We start from the raw sequence: 17,581 nt of genomic DNA on the forward strand, positions 1-17,581 counted from the left end.
CACACACACACACACACACACACACACAAACGTATGAAATCCATCGAGAGAGAGAGAGAGAGAGAGAGAGAGAGAGAGAGAGAGAGAGAGAGGAATAATTACATGAAGCACAAGACAGATCACCAATTATCTCAGTCCTCTAGCCACGTCCAACACAAAGCCTAGCAGTGTGTGTGTGTGTGTGTGTGTGTGTGTGTGTGTGTGTGTGTGTGTGTGTGTGTGTGTGTGTGTGTGTGTGTGTGTGTGTGTGTGTGTGTGTGTGTGTGTGTGTGTGTGTGTGTGTGTGTGTGTGTGTGTGTGTGTGTGTGTGTGTGTGTGTGTGTGTGTGTGTGTGTGTGTGTGTGTGTGTGTGTGTGTGTGTGTGTGTGTGTGTGTGTGTGTGTGTGTGTGTGTGTGTGTGTGTGTGTGTGTGTGTGTGTGTGTGTGTGTGTGTGTGTGTGTGTGTGTGTGTGTGTGTGTGTGTGTGTGTGTGTGTGTGTGTGTGTGTGTGTGTGTGTGTGTGTGTGTGTGTGTGTGTGTGTGTGTGTGCAGATAACAAAAACTGATGTTCAAATATCGTAAGCAAAACAAATCTCTCTCCGTCACTGTTTTAATTGAAATAAAATGAATATCTCGATAATTTCTCTTGTCATACTGGTAATTTTTTTTATTATTATTATTAGTTTTAAGTAGTTTTACAAAAAGATGGGATACCCTTAAGCTGAATTAATGCGTCTGATGGTAGCAAGAGAGAAAATAAAAAGTCTTCAGCTTGGTGAAAGAATTAACGGATGTTTCTATTTCACTACGATGGGGTCTGAATAACACTATGATAGTTGCTAAAATGAATTTAAAAAAGTAATCGCAATGAAAGGATTTCTTCTAAGTTAAACGAGTAACTTTATTTTCGTTCCAATTAAAATACCATCGTTTGTAACAGTAACGCTTTTTGTGTAAGCGTTCTTGCCAGGTTTCATTGTTGCTCTGCTGTTTGTCCTGCCTCTTCTCTTCTCAAGGTTGGGTCTCACAGGTACTGATTTGATGTTCCAACCCACTGAACACCTGTTTTCCTCTCAGATCAGGGTTTCAGTGGCTAACATTTGTTCCGATCCTTACCATTACCAGCTCTCCTCTCAAGTTAGAGTTTCACTGTTGCTGCTATGTTGTTCCCACTGGTACTATCGAAAACCTATCCTCCTCTCAGGGAAGGGTTACACAGTGGTTGCAATTTGTCCTGGCCATTTCTGTCATCTGTTTTCCTGTCTAGCTTGGAATTCACAGTTGCTGCAATTTGTTCCGACTCGTTCTGCTCCCCTCTCTTGCTTGGAATTCACAGTTGCTATGATCTGTTTCAACCTGTACTAATCTCCACTCACGTCTGGGCTTCAGAGTAATATCCCGCGCCTCTGTTGGTCAAGTGTTATCTTTATATCGTTGACCTAGGCTGGTGAGAGTACAGTTCAATAAAATGGCGACTATGAAACCGATCATTTTAGTCTGTGTCATGGCAAACATGATGGGATCGATATGGTTAGGGTGTACGAAGGAACGAAGCATATCCACCAACACACTTGCTCTGGTGAATTGATCCTGCACCACATCAGCATAGCCACCACCACATTTGCCTCTGCTTATCCATCCTATACGCACCACCACAAACACCTCCACACTTGTCCCTTCCTACACATTATTCCACCACAAGCACCTCCACAGTTGTCCCACCACACGCACCTCCGCAGTTGTCCGTTACTACGCACCGTACACCACACTGCCACACCTATCTCTTCACTCTCTTCCCTGCCAGCCCATCTACACCACACCACCACAACCACCTCCACACATGTTCCTTCCTACCCATCCAACACGATACCATCACACCCACCACTACATCACCACACCACCACCACATTACCACACCACCACGCCCACCATCATACTCACCCCTTCCTACGCTTCTCATCCTAAACCACCAGGCCCACCACCATATCACTACAACCACCACCACACTGACCCCTGCCTACCCATCGCACCCCAGCCAACCACACCCACCACCACACTCACCCTGTCAGCCTGTCTCACCCTTGCCTACCCATCTCACTGGACATCACACCGCCGCCCTCCCCGTCTCCTCCCTCTTCGTTAGCAGTGTCCCTCCTCGATATCGGATCAACTCGTGTCACCTTTGTCCTGAGATATACCACACACCACGCCGAGGGAGAGGGTGGGGGTCAGGGGGGTCAATGGTGGGGGGAGTGAAGGTGAAAGTGCAGGGGTAAGGGAGGGTATTCATAAAGGATCTTAATCATAAAACGCCTTCCTTTCACAGGGCCGTGTAGTGTTCATAATTATTCCCACATAACGAAATTGTGATTTTCGAGAATATACAACCATTCTGGCCCAACTTTAGCTCGAAACTTCTGTACTTCATGATAAACGCAACTTCAGTGTGTGTATTATCATTCTATTCAATCATAAGCAAAGTTTACAACAGACGTCTCCAATGTAGTTAAATATCACGATGTTTTTTTCGTATTTCCACTCTTGTATGGTTGTGAAGTACTTGGACCTGTAAAAAAAAAAAAAATCTAATATTCATCTAAGTTTACAGATTTGGTTTTAGCTAATAAAGAAAATATCATTAGCGATATAGAGGTTGGTGGACGACTTGGTAATAGCGATCATGAAGAAATTAAGTTCAAATTTATTTGGGATGTCTGTTCCACTGAAAATACCTCCACCGTTCCTAATTTTCGTCTAGGAGATTTCGATGGCTTAAGAGCTTATTTTCGAACGGTATTCCACAGGGAGATCAGCTATTTGAGGGAATGCCAGGTCAGTGGGGAACCCCAGGTCATAGGTCAGGCGCAGGAAACACGTGGGGATGTCCGTCAGGTGTCTGTGAGGGGGGAGGTGGTAGATAGGAATGTAGTCCAGGTGACGGAAATTAACTCAGCTCCAGTACCAAACAGACGTTCAACCAGTGAGAAGTATAACGAGTTAATAAATATAATACACGGAGGCCAAGATAGATATATTCCTTCAAAACCGTTTAGAACTAATAATTCAGAACCAAGATGGTTAAACAACAGATTAAAAATCTCTCATAGGGCCAAAGGAAAGGAATATATAGAAAAATAAAACGTGGAGAGGAACACTTACGTAACCGATACACGATTTTAAATAGAGAAGTAAAGAGGGAGATAAGAAAAGCAAAGAGAAGTTATGAAATTAAGGTTGCAAGTGAATCAAAAGAAAACCCCAAGGGTTTTTATCAAATGTACTGTACGAAAAATAAAGATAGGATAGGACCACTCAGAACAGAATCAGGTGACATTACCAGTGAAGATAAAGAAATGTGCTCCATCCTAAATAATTATTTCATATCAGTATTCACCAAGGAAAATCTAAGCCTGGTCCCTCAAGCAGCAAATATTTACCATGAGAATACGGAAAATATTCTTAGTAAAATAACCATTAGTAAGGAGGACGTATTGAAAGAAATAAATAAGTTAAAACCTCAAAAATCGCCAGGTCCGGACGATATATATGCAAAAATTATAAAAGAAACCAAAGAAGAATTATGTCAACCACTTTTAACGTTATTTAATGACTCTTTAAGTTCAGGAGAAGTTCCAGAGGCGTGGAAAACCGCAAACGTAGTGCCCATCTTTAAAAAGGGTGATAAATCAGCTGCGTCGAATTATCGTCCGATAAGTCTATCTATCTATCTATTGCCAGACGCCTCAATCCCGTTTGGGGTGGCCACAAACAAATCGCCTCCAAGTCGCCCTGTCCCCCGCCATTTCACTCCCCTGCTCCCAACTCACACCCCCCTCTCTCATATACTTCTCCACCCCATCTCTCCATCTCATCCTCGGCCTCCCCCTCCCTCTTCTTCTTTCCCCCCTCCATCTCACTCACATACACTCTCTTCGTCAGTCTTTCACCCTCCATCCTCTCCACATGGCCAAACCACCTCAGTGTGTTCCTCATAACGCTTCCTATCACATCCACATCAACACCACAACGCTCCTTTATATCCTCATTCGTCAGCCTGTCTCTCCATGTGACTCCACAGGCTCCTCTTAAATAACTCATTTCCACGGCTCTCACTCTTGACTTGTGTCCTTCCAACAACGTCCAAGCTTCACTTCCGTACGTTAGAGTTGGTATCACAATACTGTCATGTAGTAACTTTTTCACTTCCATGCTCACTTCCCTGTTTCTTATCACTGCTTTCAAAGAACCAGCAACCTTTCTTCCCTGCTGTACCCTTTCAAGCACTTCACCTCCAAACCTCCATCCTTACTCATCACACTACCCAAGTACTTAAACGTACTCACATTTTCCAATTCCTCACCATCCAATCTCGCTGTACATTCACTGACTTCACCTCTCTCAAAGACCATCACTTTACTCTTCCCTACATTCACCTTTAGATTCCGTTTCTTACACACACTCTCAAACTCATCCACCAAGCCTTGCAGCTCACCTTCGTCTTCACTCAACAACACAGTATCATCTGCAAACAACAGTACAGGGAGTTTCCAAACACTATCCTCTCTCACCAGGGCCACTCCAACATCCACTATCCTGCCTTGTACCTCTTTTATTACCCCATCCATGTACAGATTGAACAACCATGGAGACATGACACATCCCTGCTTCAACCCAACTTTCAAAGAGAAAAATTCACTTAGTTCACCATCCACACGCACTGCAGCCTTCGCACCATCGTACATACTCTTCACAGCATTCAACAACTTCCCATCTACTCCATATATTCTTAACACTTTCCACAATCCTAGTCTATCCACCCTGTCATATGCTTTCTCCAAATCCATGAAAGCTGCATACAACTTCTTTCCCTTCTCTAGAAACTTTTCCACTAAAGATCTGAGAATGAATATCTGATCTACACAACCTCTTCCCTTCCTAAAGCCTCCCTGTTCTTCAACTAATTTCTCTGTTCTTTCTCTAACTCTGTCAATAAGTATCCTACCATACACTTTTCCTATTATACTAAGAAGACAATGCCCCTATGATTACCACACACTTCTTTTTCCCCTTTTCCTTTGTACAAGGGAATAATTATACCTGACTTCCAATCCTCCGGGACTCTACCTGCATCCCAGGCCAATCTGCACATCTTCCACATCCATTCTACTACTATCTCTCCCCCATGCTTCAGCATTTCACCACACACTCCATCAATTCCTGGGGCTTTCCCCGATTTAACTTTCTTCATTGCTTCCACAACTTCTATCCTAGTGATTTCTTCCTGTCTTCTCACCTCCCTCCTTCTCCCAGCCATTCCCCAGCCACTTACACTCGCATTACTTCCATCCTCCACGTTCAACAATTCCTTAAAGTGTTCTCTCCATCTGCCCACTTTTTCTCCCTTCTCCACTAGTAATCTACCATTTCTATCTTTCACTCCCCTGCTAACTTCACTTCCACCCTGTCTTACTCTTTTCACCTCTTTCCAGAACATTTTCTTACAGTCCCTCCACTTTACACTCAAATTCCTTCCAAATTCCTCATCCACTCTCTTCTTACTCTCTCTTACTAATCTTTTCACCTCTCTCTTTCTTGCTACATATAACTCTCTCTTCCGCCTCTCAACTTCTTCCACGCCCCTATTTCTCATCCATTCATTGTATGTTTTCTTCTTTGTGCCACAGCCCGTTTCACCTCTTTCAGTCCACCCACGCTGTTCCTTGCACCCCTCCGTCTTCTCTTCCTTCCACACACCACATCACATGCTGCACATATTTCTTCTGTAAATATTCTACACACACCTTCCACGTCCCCCATCTGCTCCAATTCATATTTGCCTTTGTGTTGTTGTTCAATCGTTCCTCCACTTCTCTCTTATACTCTGCCTTTTTCTCATCCTCATGTAACTTTTCCACTATACATGCAACTACACATTCCTCTCGTCTTTCACTTCATCTATTCCTCCATCTTACTTGAACTTCTTTAATTCTGGCCACCACCAAGTAGTGGTCAGAAAAGTCCACTCCCCCAACCTCTATAAACTCTTGCATCCAATATACATCTTCGCATACTTTCATCCACACACACATAATCAATCATTGCCTTCCTTTCACTCAGTTCACCACCCACCCTTCTCATCACTCGCCATGTATACCTGTGGATCATTTTATGCCTGAAGAGGGTATTGGCTATCACCAACCCCTCCCAGCACAAATGTCCACGTAACGCACTCCCCATTCTCATCTACCTCAGCAGGCACACCCCACTCACCAACTATTCCATCCACCTTCACATTCCCAACTTTACCATTCATATCACCAATCAAAAACACTCTCTCATTCCTTTCAAACTTTTCCATGCACACTTCTACATTTGTCCAGAACTCTTCTCTCACTCTTCTAGCACGATCTTGCGTTGGCGCATACACACACATAATCGCCCACATTTGTATTCCAACTTTCAACTTTACCCACAATAATCCTTGATCCAACTGATCCATACTGTCTTATGCTCCTCTTCCATCTTTTACTCACAACTATACATACTCCTTCCTTTGCCTCTCATTCTCACCTACTCCAGCACATAAACACCATCCAAACTCCCATTCTCTCACACTTTCTCCTCTCCATTTTGTTTCAGTTATTCCACATACATCCACTTTCGCATCCTCAAGCACCTGGACAATCTCTCTCTCTTTCACCTCGTCATTTGCTCCCCTTACATTCCAAGTTCCAATTGCAATGTCCTTTGTCCGGTCCTTGGTCGTCAACGTTTGGTCAGTCCTTGTCCGAGGCTTCTTGTTTGTTTTTTTAGTTATTTGTTTTCCGGGGAGGGGCACTAACCCTCCGCCAACCCTTTTAGGCGCCTTTTACGACAAGCAGGGATACTGGGGGAGTATTCTTGAAAAAAAAAAAAAAAAAAAACCTACCCCCAGTCAATAGTGGGAAAAATGTTAGAGTCAATTTTGGCAAATAAGATTAGAGAACACTTAGAAAGATTTAATCTTATAAACGAAAGTCAGCACGGATTCAGGCAAGGACGATCCTGCCTCACAAATTTGTTGTCATTCTACTCGGAGGTCTATGAGGCAGTAGATAGCGATAAAGCTTACGATGTTATTTATCTGGACTTTAGTAAAGCTTTTGATAGGGTCCCACACGAAAGGTTAGTTAGAAAGGTTCGAGCACACGGTATAGACAGCGATATCTTAAAATGGATAGAATCCTGGCTGAAAGGACGAAAGCAGAGAGTATTAATAAATGGAACTAAGTCGGACTGGGGATTAGTAACTAGCGGTGTACCACAGGGTTCAGTACTCGGTCCCTTATTATTTATCATATATATAAATGATCTAGACTTAGGAGTCAATAGCAGCATCAGCAAATTTGCCGACGATACAAAAATAGGGCGTATCATTAACTTGACTGACGATTGCCATAACTTACAAAAAAACCTCGATACATTGTCCAAATGGTTTAAAACTTGGCAAATGGAATTTAACGTTGAAAAATGTAAAGTACTTAACGTAGGCAAGACCATTGGAGATACTAACTACAGCTTAGATAACAAAGAAATTAGCAAATCGGAATGAGAGAGAGATCTGGGAGTTATGATTAGTAACGACCTTAAACCAAGGCAACAGTGTATTAATGCGAGAAATAAAGGAAATAGGGTCCTAGGATTTATTTCGAGAACATGAGCAATAGATCATCTAAAGTAATACTGAAACTTTATCTAGCATTAGTAAGGCCACATTTAGACTACGCAGTACAATTTTGGTGTCCTTACTATAGAATGGATATTAATTCGTTAGAAAATGTACAGAGAAGAATGACTAAAATGATACATGACGTCCGGAACCTGTCATATGAAGATAGACTGAAAAGACTAAGTCTGCATTCGCTAGAGAGGCGTAGAGTAAGGGGAGACTTAATTGAGGTGTTTAAGCGGATGAATGGTATAAATAAGGGAGATATTAGCAAGGTACTTAAAGTGAGCATACAAGATAGAACTAGAAATAATGGTTTCAAATTAGAAAAATTCCGTTTCAGAAAGGAAATCGGTAGAAATTGGTTTGGTAATAGAGTAGTAGACGAATGGAATAAGCTACCTAGTAAAGTAGTTGCTGCCTCTTCCATTGAGAGTTTCAAGCATAGGCTAGATAAGCATATGACAAATAAGGGGTGGATATAGAATAAAGAAAATCTTATAACCAATACTAATTCAAAAAAATTTTCTTTTCAGGTTACACTATGATAGTCTCTATTCTCCTTTCACACTTTCCTGTAAAATGTCCACGCCAGTTTTTCTATACGGCGTGGTGTTCTTTCTGACTTTTTCCTGCCAGCTTCGGCTGGAGGGTTTGGAGGGCGGGGAAGAGCCTTCTTCTTTGCTATCCTTATCTCATTCTAGTAGTTCAGTTACTCCTCTAGGAGCTGCCTAGCATGGGCCAACCGGCCTACTGCAGTTATCCTCTCTTCTTATGTTCTTATGGAGCAAGGCGGGAGAAACATTTGCATACGACTTTAACCCAGTTTTACGATAAACAGGCGTCCACAACCTTAAAATATTTTCAGTATTTTCTTCTTTTTTTGTCGTAATATTTCCTCTAACCCATGAAGCCGACGATGTATATTCCTAATTTATGCCTGATACTTCCAGACTATTTTGTTCTATCTAGTAAAGGCCTCCCGTATTGAAGGAGTTAATGAAGGCTATACTAACACTTCCCCTACTGAAAAATCTCTCAAGTTAATAAAATAATCTGTAAATAGCAAGAGGAAAGCTGAAGAATACACTACCGAATTGAAGGGGATAACATTCACACGTTCAGTAATGGAAAAAAAAAAAGATGAATGTATAGATATAACCAACTCTCATAATTATGTGCAACCTGCAGACGGATTTTCTTTTTATTCTTGCGACCACCTGACGATTTTTCTCAGATGTGGGGGAGAACGGAGAGCCTTCATGGTGAAGGAGCTGCATGGACACTTTGACGAAACAGGAATTACAACCCGAGACTCATCTGAATGTGAACCCGGTGAATTACAGGCTGAAGTTGACCTGCTATCCACCATCCTCCTTTCACGGGGACAGGTACAGGATAAGGTATCAGGCAGCTCCACCGCCCAATCAATGCGGTGCATCCACAAGAAGGCATCTCTTTCAAGCACCATATTGCTTGTTTGTATCCTTGATGCGAGAAGGCCCCGAACATAAACAATTCTGACGAGAGAAGGACCACACACACACACACACACACACACACACACACACACACAAACTGAGCGAAGGAATTAATCTGAGGAGTGGCGAGAGAACCACAGGATGAGACTGGTAACCACTTCACTACGAGGACGCCTTTTTAATTTCAAGCTTGCTACTTTTAAAATATTATATTAATATTTGGAGAGGCTTCTGAGCGAGAGGATTGATGTAGCCTTCATTAACGCCTTCATTACGAGAAGTTTCTCCTAAACTGCGTCGCTTTTCGAGAGAGAAATACCGATTTACTGCTGTGAGACTCCTGAATAATTTACACATTTGTCATCAATGAACAGATTTATGTGAACTCTGGAAGTCTTTCCTTCATTACAATCTATCCACTTTTACAGCAAGTTTTGAAAGCAGCCTCATTCACCTACACATAATTCAAGCTGGTATTCCAAAGTAGCTACTTTTGGTGCCACTTATCCCCAGGGATGGCTGCAATCCCCCTAATTTACTCTTCCCTTTTACCAAGTCAAATGTTCGAGACTTGTTTTTAATCTTTTTCCCTTAAGGTGACTTGCAAGTCTGGAAAAAATCTGCAGCTAAAACAGGAGAATTAAAAATTCACACCCAGTTACACACTACAACATAAACACCGAATCAAAGTAGCTGACCAACTGATGCCCACTCATTGCCGCGCTGGCAAAAGAAAATTTAATTTCTCGTACATGTCTCTTTAAATTAAAACATCGGGGAGATCCTCAAATACAGTATACCACTGACAGAATGAAGTTTGAATGTACGGTGTTTCACTTAAATCTATTCATTAAGACTGAAGTTTGAAAGAACTGTGTTTCAATTAAATCGATTCATTAAGACTGAAGTTTGAAAGTACGGTGTTTCACTTAAATCCATTCATTAAGATTTAAGGTTGAAAGTACGGTGCTTCACTTAAATCCAGTCATTAACAATGGATATATTGGCGTCTTTCTAGGGTATCGGTGGTGATTCATCCTCGAGAAAAATACCTAACAAAATGAATAATGAAACAAAAAGTTATTGGGCCATAGGATTCTAAAATGATGGGGTTATATATAACCTTCATAAACCCCTTCACTACAAGATGCCTTCCCTGTATTGTAAAAAATCGTCTTTTAGGTAGTCAGAAAGAAAAGTCCGTGGGCTGAATGGGTTGAGTTGGAGTGAAGGGATGAATGTATCATATAAACCACAGAATGCCCTAAACCTCTCACCCTCGCCCCTTCCTTTCTCTCCATCCCTCCCTCCATCTCCCTTATGATCTCTGACACCTTCCCTCCTTTATCTCTGCCATTCTATTCTCTCCTTTCCTATTCCCAGTCTTCCCTTGCCCTTCCTCGTTCGCTACCTCCTTCCATCTTTATCTCTGTTCCTTCCTCTCTATACCCCTTCCATCCATTCTCTTCCTCCTCCTCTCCCCTTCCCAACCTTTCTCTCACTCTTTTCATCTCTTACCTTTCTCCCTGCCCCTCTCCCCATCCCTCCCCTAATCCTTAACAGCCTGCTATCTCTTCCCCCCATCCCTCTCTCCCCATTCTCTTCCTTCTCCTCATTTCTTCCTTGTTTTTTATTTACAGAATTTTACCTTAGTCATACCCTACCCTATACCAAACAGCCTCACAAGGACTAAATAGCTCTGTTGCTGTTTGCTTTCCATTGCACTCCTTTCCTCCACCTCTCACTCTCTCCTTTCCTTCATCTTTCCATCCCTCCATCTCTACATTCCTCCATTCTTCCATCTCCCCACCCTTCCTTCCTTCCATCTCTCCATCCCTGCTTCCCTGCCTTGACACTGACCCTATCGTGGGGTGGACGTACGTGAGATGGTGCTGGGTATTTTTTTTTAATACGGAACCTCTATTATCTTTTAGACTGCATACTTTCTTTCCCTCATTTCCACTCCTACACTTTTTTTCTATTCTTCATTTCCTCCCTTCATCTCTCCCTTTCCCCTTCCTTTCCCCTCCCTCCTCCTCTCCTTCCTTCCATTCCTTCTCCTTCCCTAACTTTCCCTTCCTCCTTCCATCCTTCTCTTTTTCTAATTTTCGCCATATTCTTCCTTTCGATCCATTCATTCGTCTCTCTTCCCCCTTCCCTCCTCACTCTCTCCCTTTCGTATTATTTTTTTCTTCTTCTCCCTTTTCCTTCTCTCCTTTTCCTTTCTTCCCAGTCCTCTTTCCATTCTTCTTCTTCCTCTTCCATCACCTCTCATCTACCTAACATTCCTTCCTCTCTCCTTCCATCTATCAAACCTTTCTTCCCTCCGTCCCTACCTCCCTCTCTGCCTCCTTCCCTCCCTCCCTCTCCCTCCTCTCCCTTCTACTTAACATTTCTCCCTCTCTGTTACCATCTATCAATCCTTCTTCCCTCTTTCTCACCTTTCCCTGTTTTCATCCTTTTCTCTCCTTCCTCTTCTCCTTCTCCTACCCAGCACTCCTCACTCTCTCCTTCCATCATTTTTTTCCCGGCGTCCCTCTTGCTCCATCCTCTTCCATCCTCTGCATCAGCCTAACATTCCTCCCTCCCTCCTTACATCTATCAATCCTTTCTGCCCTCCGTCCTTCCCTCTCACCTTTCCCTATCTCCCTCCCTCCTTCCCCATCCTCCCCTTAGCCTTGACACTGACCCTGGCATAGAAGGGACGAAGGAAGGGTGGTGGGTCTGTCTAGATTGGCGTGGAACCTCTTTCATTTGGGGTTGTATCCTTTCTCGTCCTCCCTTTCCCCTTCCCTTTTTCCATTTCCTTGTCACTTTTCTTCTCCCCTTCCCATTTTTTTCACTCCCTCCTTCCCTATTCATCTCTCTCTCTCTCTCTCTTTCTAACCTCCCTTTTTTTCTATTCTTCCTTCCTTCTCTGCTTCTCCCCCCTTCTTATTCTTTTCCCTCCCTTCCTCTTCCATTCACTCCCTCTTTCTTCCCTCTCTGTCTGCCTGTCTCTCCTTTCCCATCTTTTGTCTTCCTTCCTCCTCCTTTCCTTGTCTCCCCCTTCGCTTCTTTTCACTCCCTCCTTCACTTTCCTTCCCCGTCTTTGCTCTTCCTTCTCTCATATTCCTTTCTCCAAGACCCTCCCTCTATCCCTCCCTCTTCACTTCCTTCTCTCTTTCCCTCCTGTCATGTCTCTCCTGAGACACATTAATCCTTTCTACCCTCCATCCCTTCCTCGCTCTCTACCCCCATCTTTCCATCCCGATTCCTTGTCTCTCTCCATCTCTCCATTCTAATTCCCTTTCTCCCTCCTTCCCCTATATCCTTTCCCCCCACCATCCCTTCCTCTCTCTCTCCCACCATCTCTCCATTCCGATTCCTTGTCTCTCTCCATCTCTCCATCCTTATTCCCATTCTCCCTCCTTCCCCTCCATCCCTTCCTCCCCCCCTCCTTTTCCTCCATCACATCCACCTTCCCTCCTTTCTCTCCACCCATCCCTGCCCCTAACCCCAGCGCAAAAAGGTCCTACGGATGGTGGACGGTCCGTCTTTAAGGGTAAGGAAGCTCTTTCATATTTCGTCTTGTATCAGGTGACAGCTACTTGGCCTGCCTGTCTTATCTGATTCTCTCTCTCTCTCTCTCACACACACACACACACACACACACACACATATTGGCTGAGAGCCATTTTGGTTTCAGAAGTGGGAGGTCATGTGTTTCCAACTTGTTGAGCTTTTACTCAAGAGTGATTGACGTGTTACAAGAAAACGCTGGGTGGATTGTGTGTATCTAAACCTGGAGAAAGCTTTTGACAAGGTACCGGTACCCCACAAGCGACTAATGTGGAAATTGGAACACATAGGAGGACTGAAGGGAAACGTCCTGGAGTAGATGTGTGACTTCTTGAGAGACAGACAAATGAGGACAGTAATAAAGGACAAGATGTCCGGATGGAGGCAAGTAACAAGTGGAGTCCCACAGGGCTCGGTGTTAGCGCCAGTAATGTTCCTAATTTACGTAAATGATATGGTAGATGGAGTGAACAGTTACGCAAGTCTATCTGCTGATGATGTAAAGATCTTAAGGAGAGTAGAATTCGAGGAAGACTGTAAAATGCTGCAGGAAGACCTGAATAGGATCCAAGATTGAAGCAAGATGTGGGAAATGAAATTTAATGAAAAAAAAAAGTAAGATATTGGAAATGGGTAAGAGTATCAAGAGGCCATCACTGAAATATATGATTGGTAATGAACCAAACAAAAAAGTGAGAGAAGAGAAAGATTTGGGAGTGCTGGTCCAGGATAGTTTGTCACCGGAAAAACACATAAACAAGAGAGTTAGATAGACGTACAATCTCTTGACTTACATACGAGTGGCATTCCATTACATGGATGAGGAAATGATGAAAAAAATTGATAGTGGCAATGATCCGCCCCAGGTTGGAATATGCGGCAGTAGTGTGGTCCCCACACAAGAAGAAAGACATAAATAAGATCGAGAGAATACAAAGAACAGCAACCAAGATGGTCCCCAGCCTGGCAGATCTGTCTTACGGAGAGAGGCTAGAAAAGCTGGACCAGCCTACACTAAAAGAGAGAAAGGGGCGACATGATTGCAGTGTTCAGGGCCATGATGGGACTAGATAAAACTAATAAAAATGATCTGTTTGTATTGGATGGGAGAGTAACAAGAGGACATGGAATGAAACTGAAAAAGGCAAGTTGTTTGGAGGATATCAAGAAATACAGCTTTCCATATAGGTGCATAGACCTGTGGAACAGCCTGGACAAAGAGATCGTCCAGTCTAAAAACATTGACGGATTCAAAGCAAAACTTGACTTACTGAGAAAAGGAGACGGGACCCCACAAGCGTAGCTCATTTCCTGTATATCACAACTAGGTAAATACAACTAGGTAAACACACACACACACAAACTCCATTCACACCCATAAAAACATTCACACCTTCACCTACAAGCACACCTACACACACCCACATCTACACCCCACAACCCCTCCACCCACAACCCTTCCACACCCACATCCACACCTAATCCCACACCTACACAACACCCCAGCATGGACGGACTGGTGTGTGTGCACGTGACAGAGTAACAACATCCTCAGTACCAACGAGTATCAAACCTTTAAGGCGAGAATCCTCCATGATTTGTGTGCGCATTTCACCCTTATGCTACACAGGTGCTCGCATTCCTCGCCTTTACGTCACTGTGGGGGCAAGAGGGTGTGAAGCCCCTTAGAAGGCCGAATAAGGGAAGCAGAGCATTATCGCAGTGCTCTCGTTACCACCGCCTGGCAGTACTAATGTCCCCACCAGTCACTCATAGCCAGTCTGAATCCTCGTCAATTATTCTCGTGGAGGTAAAATGCTGATGCGGTTAAGAGTGGGTATGAGGATGCAGGGACGACAGTGTGTGTGTAAAATGAATTGAGCCAGTTCCTTGGTTTAAACGTTCGACTGAATAGAGGGTGCGTCATGTCTCCATGGTAATTGTATTCACCTATAACGTACAGTTCTCTATGGGTTATAGTCTGTTTCAGTATCTATTTTATTTTATATTTCAATGACACTTGCTTAATAATACTCCCGAAGATCTTATTCCCCTACGGATAATTCACAGGTCACTCGAGGTTATGTGGATGGCGTTTTAAAATACAAGGTAAGACAGTAGGTGGTAAGTTCCTTGCAAGAGGTGTTGGAGATGGCTTCCTTCATACGGTGGCGCCGATGTTGACGAGTAGCAATGCAAACTATAAACAAAATTATGTCCCTCAGCTCCCTCCCTATTCCGCGCCGCGAAATGGGATGACTGACTGCCGGAGAAGGGCAACTTCATCCTGCAGCTCACCCGGTTCACGTTTCAAATGAACCTAGGCCTACAACTGCTCCTACTACTCTTCATTGAGAGGGGTCAGGATATGAAAATTGTTTGTACTGTGATATGTATAAATGTACTAGGCCAGTATTTTCGTCGGTTGAGGAAGCCCCCTAACACGTTTTCGTAAACAGTTTAATTTATTACACCTCACTGTCCTCTTCTGTGTTACACAAATCCTTCCAATATCGCCATAATCTGCATAAATAACGTATTAGCCAGCCATGTACAAATATAAATCGCAAAGGGAGAGGTGTTAGGAAGCTTCTTTAACCGACAAGAACACAAGCTCTAGATTTTCTTTCAGAGGCATCACATACTTCTTACTTTTCCTCTGTGAACAATTAGGTTCTATAAGCAGAATGAAGGTGAAAATAATAACGCTGTGGTAGGGGACACTGTTACATCAAGTCAAAGTAACATGAACGTCTTGAATCCGTTGAACTTTTGCAAAATCTAAATCTCATTCTAACAATTTCCGCAAAACAAAATAATATCGTGTGCAAGTAGTATGGATTAAATATACAAAGACGCCACCGCGCTGAAGGAGATAATGTAAAGGTAGTGACATCTGCCAGGTATTCTAAGAAGTGGCTGACAATTCGGACTCAAAAATATGGTTGCTTCCAGATACTATATATTCCTGTTTATATAGTAACTTTTTTGTATGTTAATATGTGTGTGTTTTTGACTTTATGTACTTTGTGTGTGTGTGTGTGTGTGTGTGTGTGTGTGTGTGTGTGTCCAAGTTAGTATGTTCACGACACTGTGAAGGTTTTTATGAACTTGCTCTGTGTGGGAGGGATTATATGTCGACAAAAAATGGTAATTTAATTGTTCTCAAGGACAAGGACATCGCGATACACACACACACACACACACACACACACACACACACACACACACACACACACACACACACACACACACACACACACCTGCATACGTGAGTACTGACATACACCTTTGGTATTCCCAGGCATACACACAGGAAATACAGAACGCCACACATTTACACACAAACAAGGACTCATAACACACACACACACACTCACTCTCCACGGTATCCATATCCTTACACAAACACACACACACACACACACACACACACACACACACACACACACACACACACACTCACTCTCCACGGTATCCATATCCTTACACACACACACACACACACCATACCCCTCCCCCCACACACAACCATACACAGGCAGGGCAAGGCCAAGGTCCACAAAGAACCTTGAAGGAGGACGCACAGCAAACCACTCACACCTGTGCTCCTTTATTGCAAACTTCGTAGCACCTCTTTTGCAGCGATTTATTTTCTTCATTACACTCTCATAATTTCTTGCACGTTAGCCATGGTTTCTAAATTTGTTTCCATCAGTATCATGTAAATGTTTTTGTTGTTGTTTTTGTTGTCGCTGTTATTGGTTGTTGTTGTTGGTTTGTAGTAGTTGTTGTTGGTTTGTCGTTGTTGTTGTTGGTTTGTCGTTGTTGTTGTTGGTTTGTCGTTGTTGTTGTTGTTGGTTTGTTGTTGTTGTTGTTGTTGTTGTTGGTTTGTTGTTGTTGTTGTTGGTTTGTTGTTGTTGTTGTTGTTGTTGTTGGTTTGTCGTTGTTGTTGTTGTTGTTGGTTTGTCGTTGTTGTTGTTGTTGTTGGTTTGTCGTTGTTGTTGTTGTTGTTGGTTTGTTGTTGTTGTTGTTGTTGTTGTTGGTTTGTTGTTGTTGTTGTTGTTGTTGTTGGTTTGTTGTTGTTGTTGTTGTTGGTGGTTTGTTGTTGTTGTTGTTGTTGTTGGTTTGTTGTTGTTGTTGTTGTTGTTGGTTTGTTGTTGTTGTTGTTGTTGGTTTGTTGTTGTTGTTGTTGTTGGTTTGTCGTTGTTGTTGTTGTTGTTGGTTTGTCGTTGTTGTTGTTGTTGGTTTGTCGTTGTTGTTGTTGTTGGTTTGTCGTTGTTGTTGTTGTTGGTTTGTCGTTGTTGTTGTTGTTGGTTTGTCGTTGTTGTTGTTGTTGGTTTGTCGTTGTTGTTGTTGTTGGTTTGTCGTTGTTGTTGTTGTTGGTTTGTCGTTGTTGTTGTTGGTTTGTCGTTGTTGTTGGTTTGTCGTTGTTGTTGTTGTTGGTTTGTCATTGTTGTTGTTGTTGTTGGTTTGTCATTGTTGTTGTTGTTGTTGGTTTGTCATTGTTGTTGTTGGTTTGCTGTTTGTTGTTTTGTTGTTTTTTGGTTTGTTTGTTAGTTTGTTGTTGTTAGTTGCTGGATTTTTGTTGTTGGTTGTTTGTTGCTGTTGGTTGTTGGTTTGTTGTTGCTGTTTCTGTTGTTGTTGTTGTTGTTGCTATTGCTGCTGTTGATTAATCTGATCGTGAACCCATTGGAAAGATAAAAACTTCTCCTCTCTCGCAGTCTATCATCCTCTTTTCGGGGGACAGGAATGGAGTAAAGGCACGTTTGTATAACTGGGCAGCTCCACCACCCTGTTGTATCGGTGCCACCACATGAAGGCGTCCCTCTCCAACACCACCAGTAAAAAA

This window comes from Coenobita brevimanus, chromosome 25 (genome assembly GCF_032717465.1).
Source record: "Coenobita brevimanus isolate Jiangsu-jjx chromosome 25, ASM3271746v2, whole genome shotgun sequence".
In the NCBI taxonomy this organism is placed as follows: domain Eukaryota; kingdom Metazoa; phylum Arthropoda; class Malacostraca; order Decapoda; family Coenobitidae; genus Coenobita; species Coenobita brevimanus.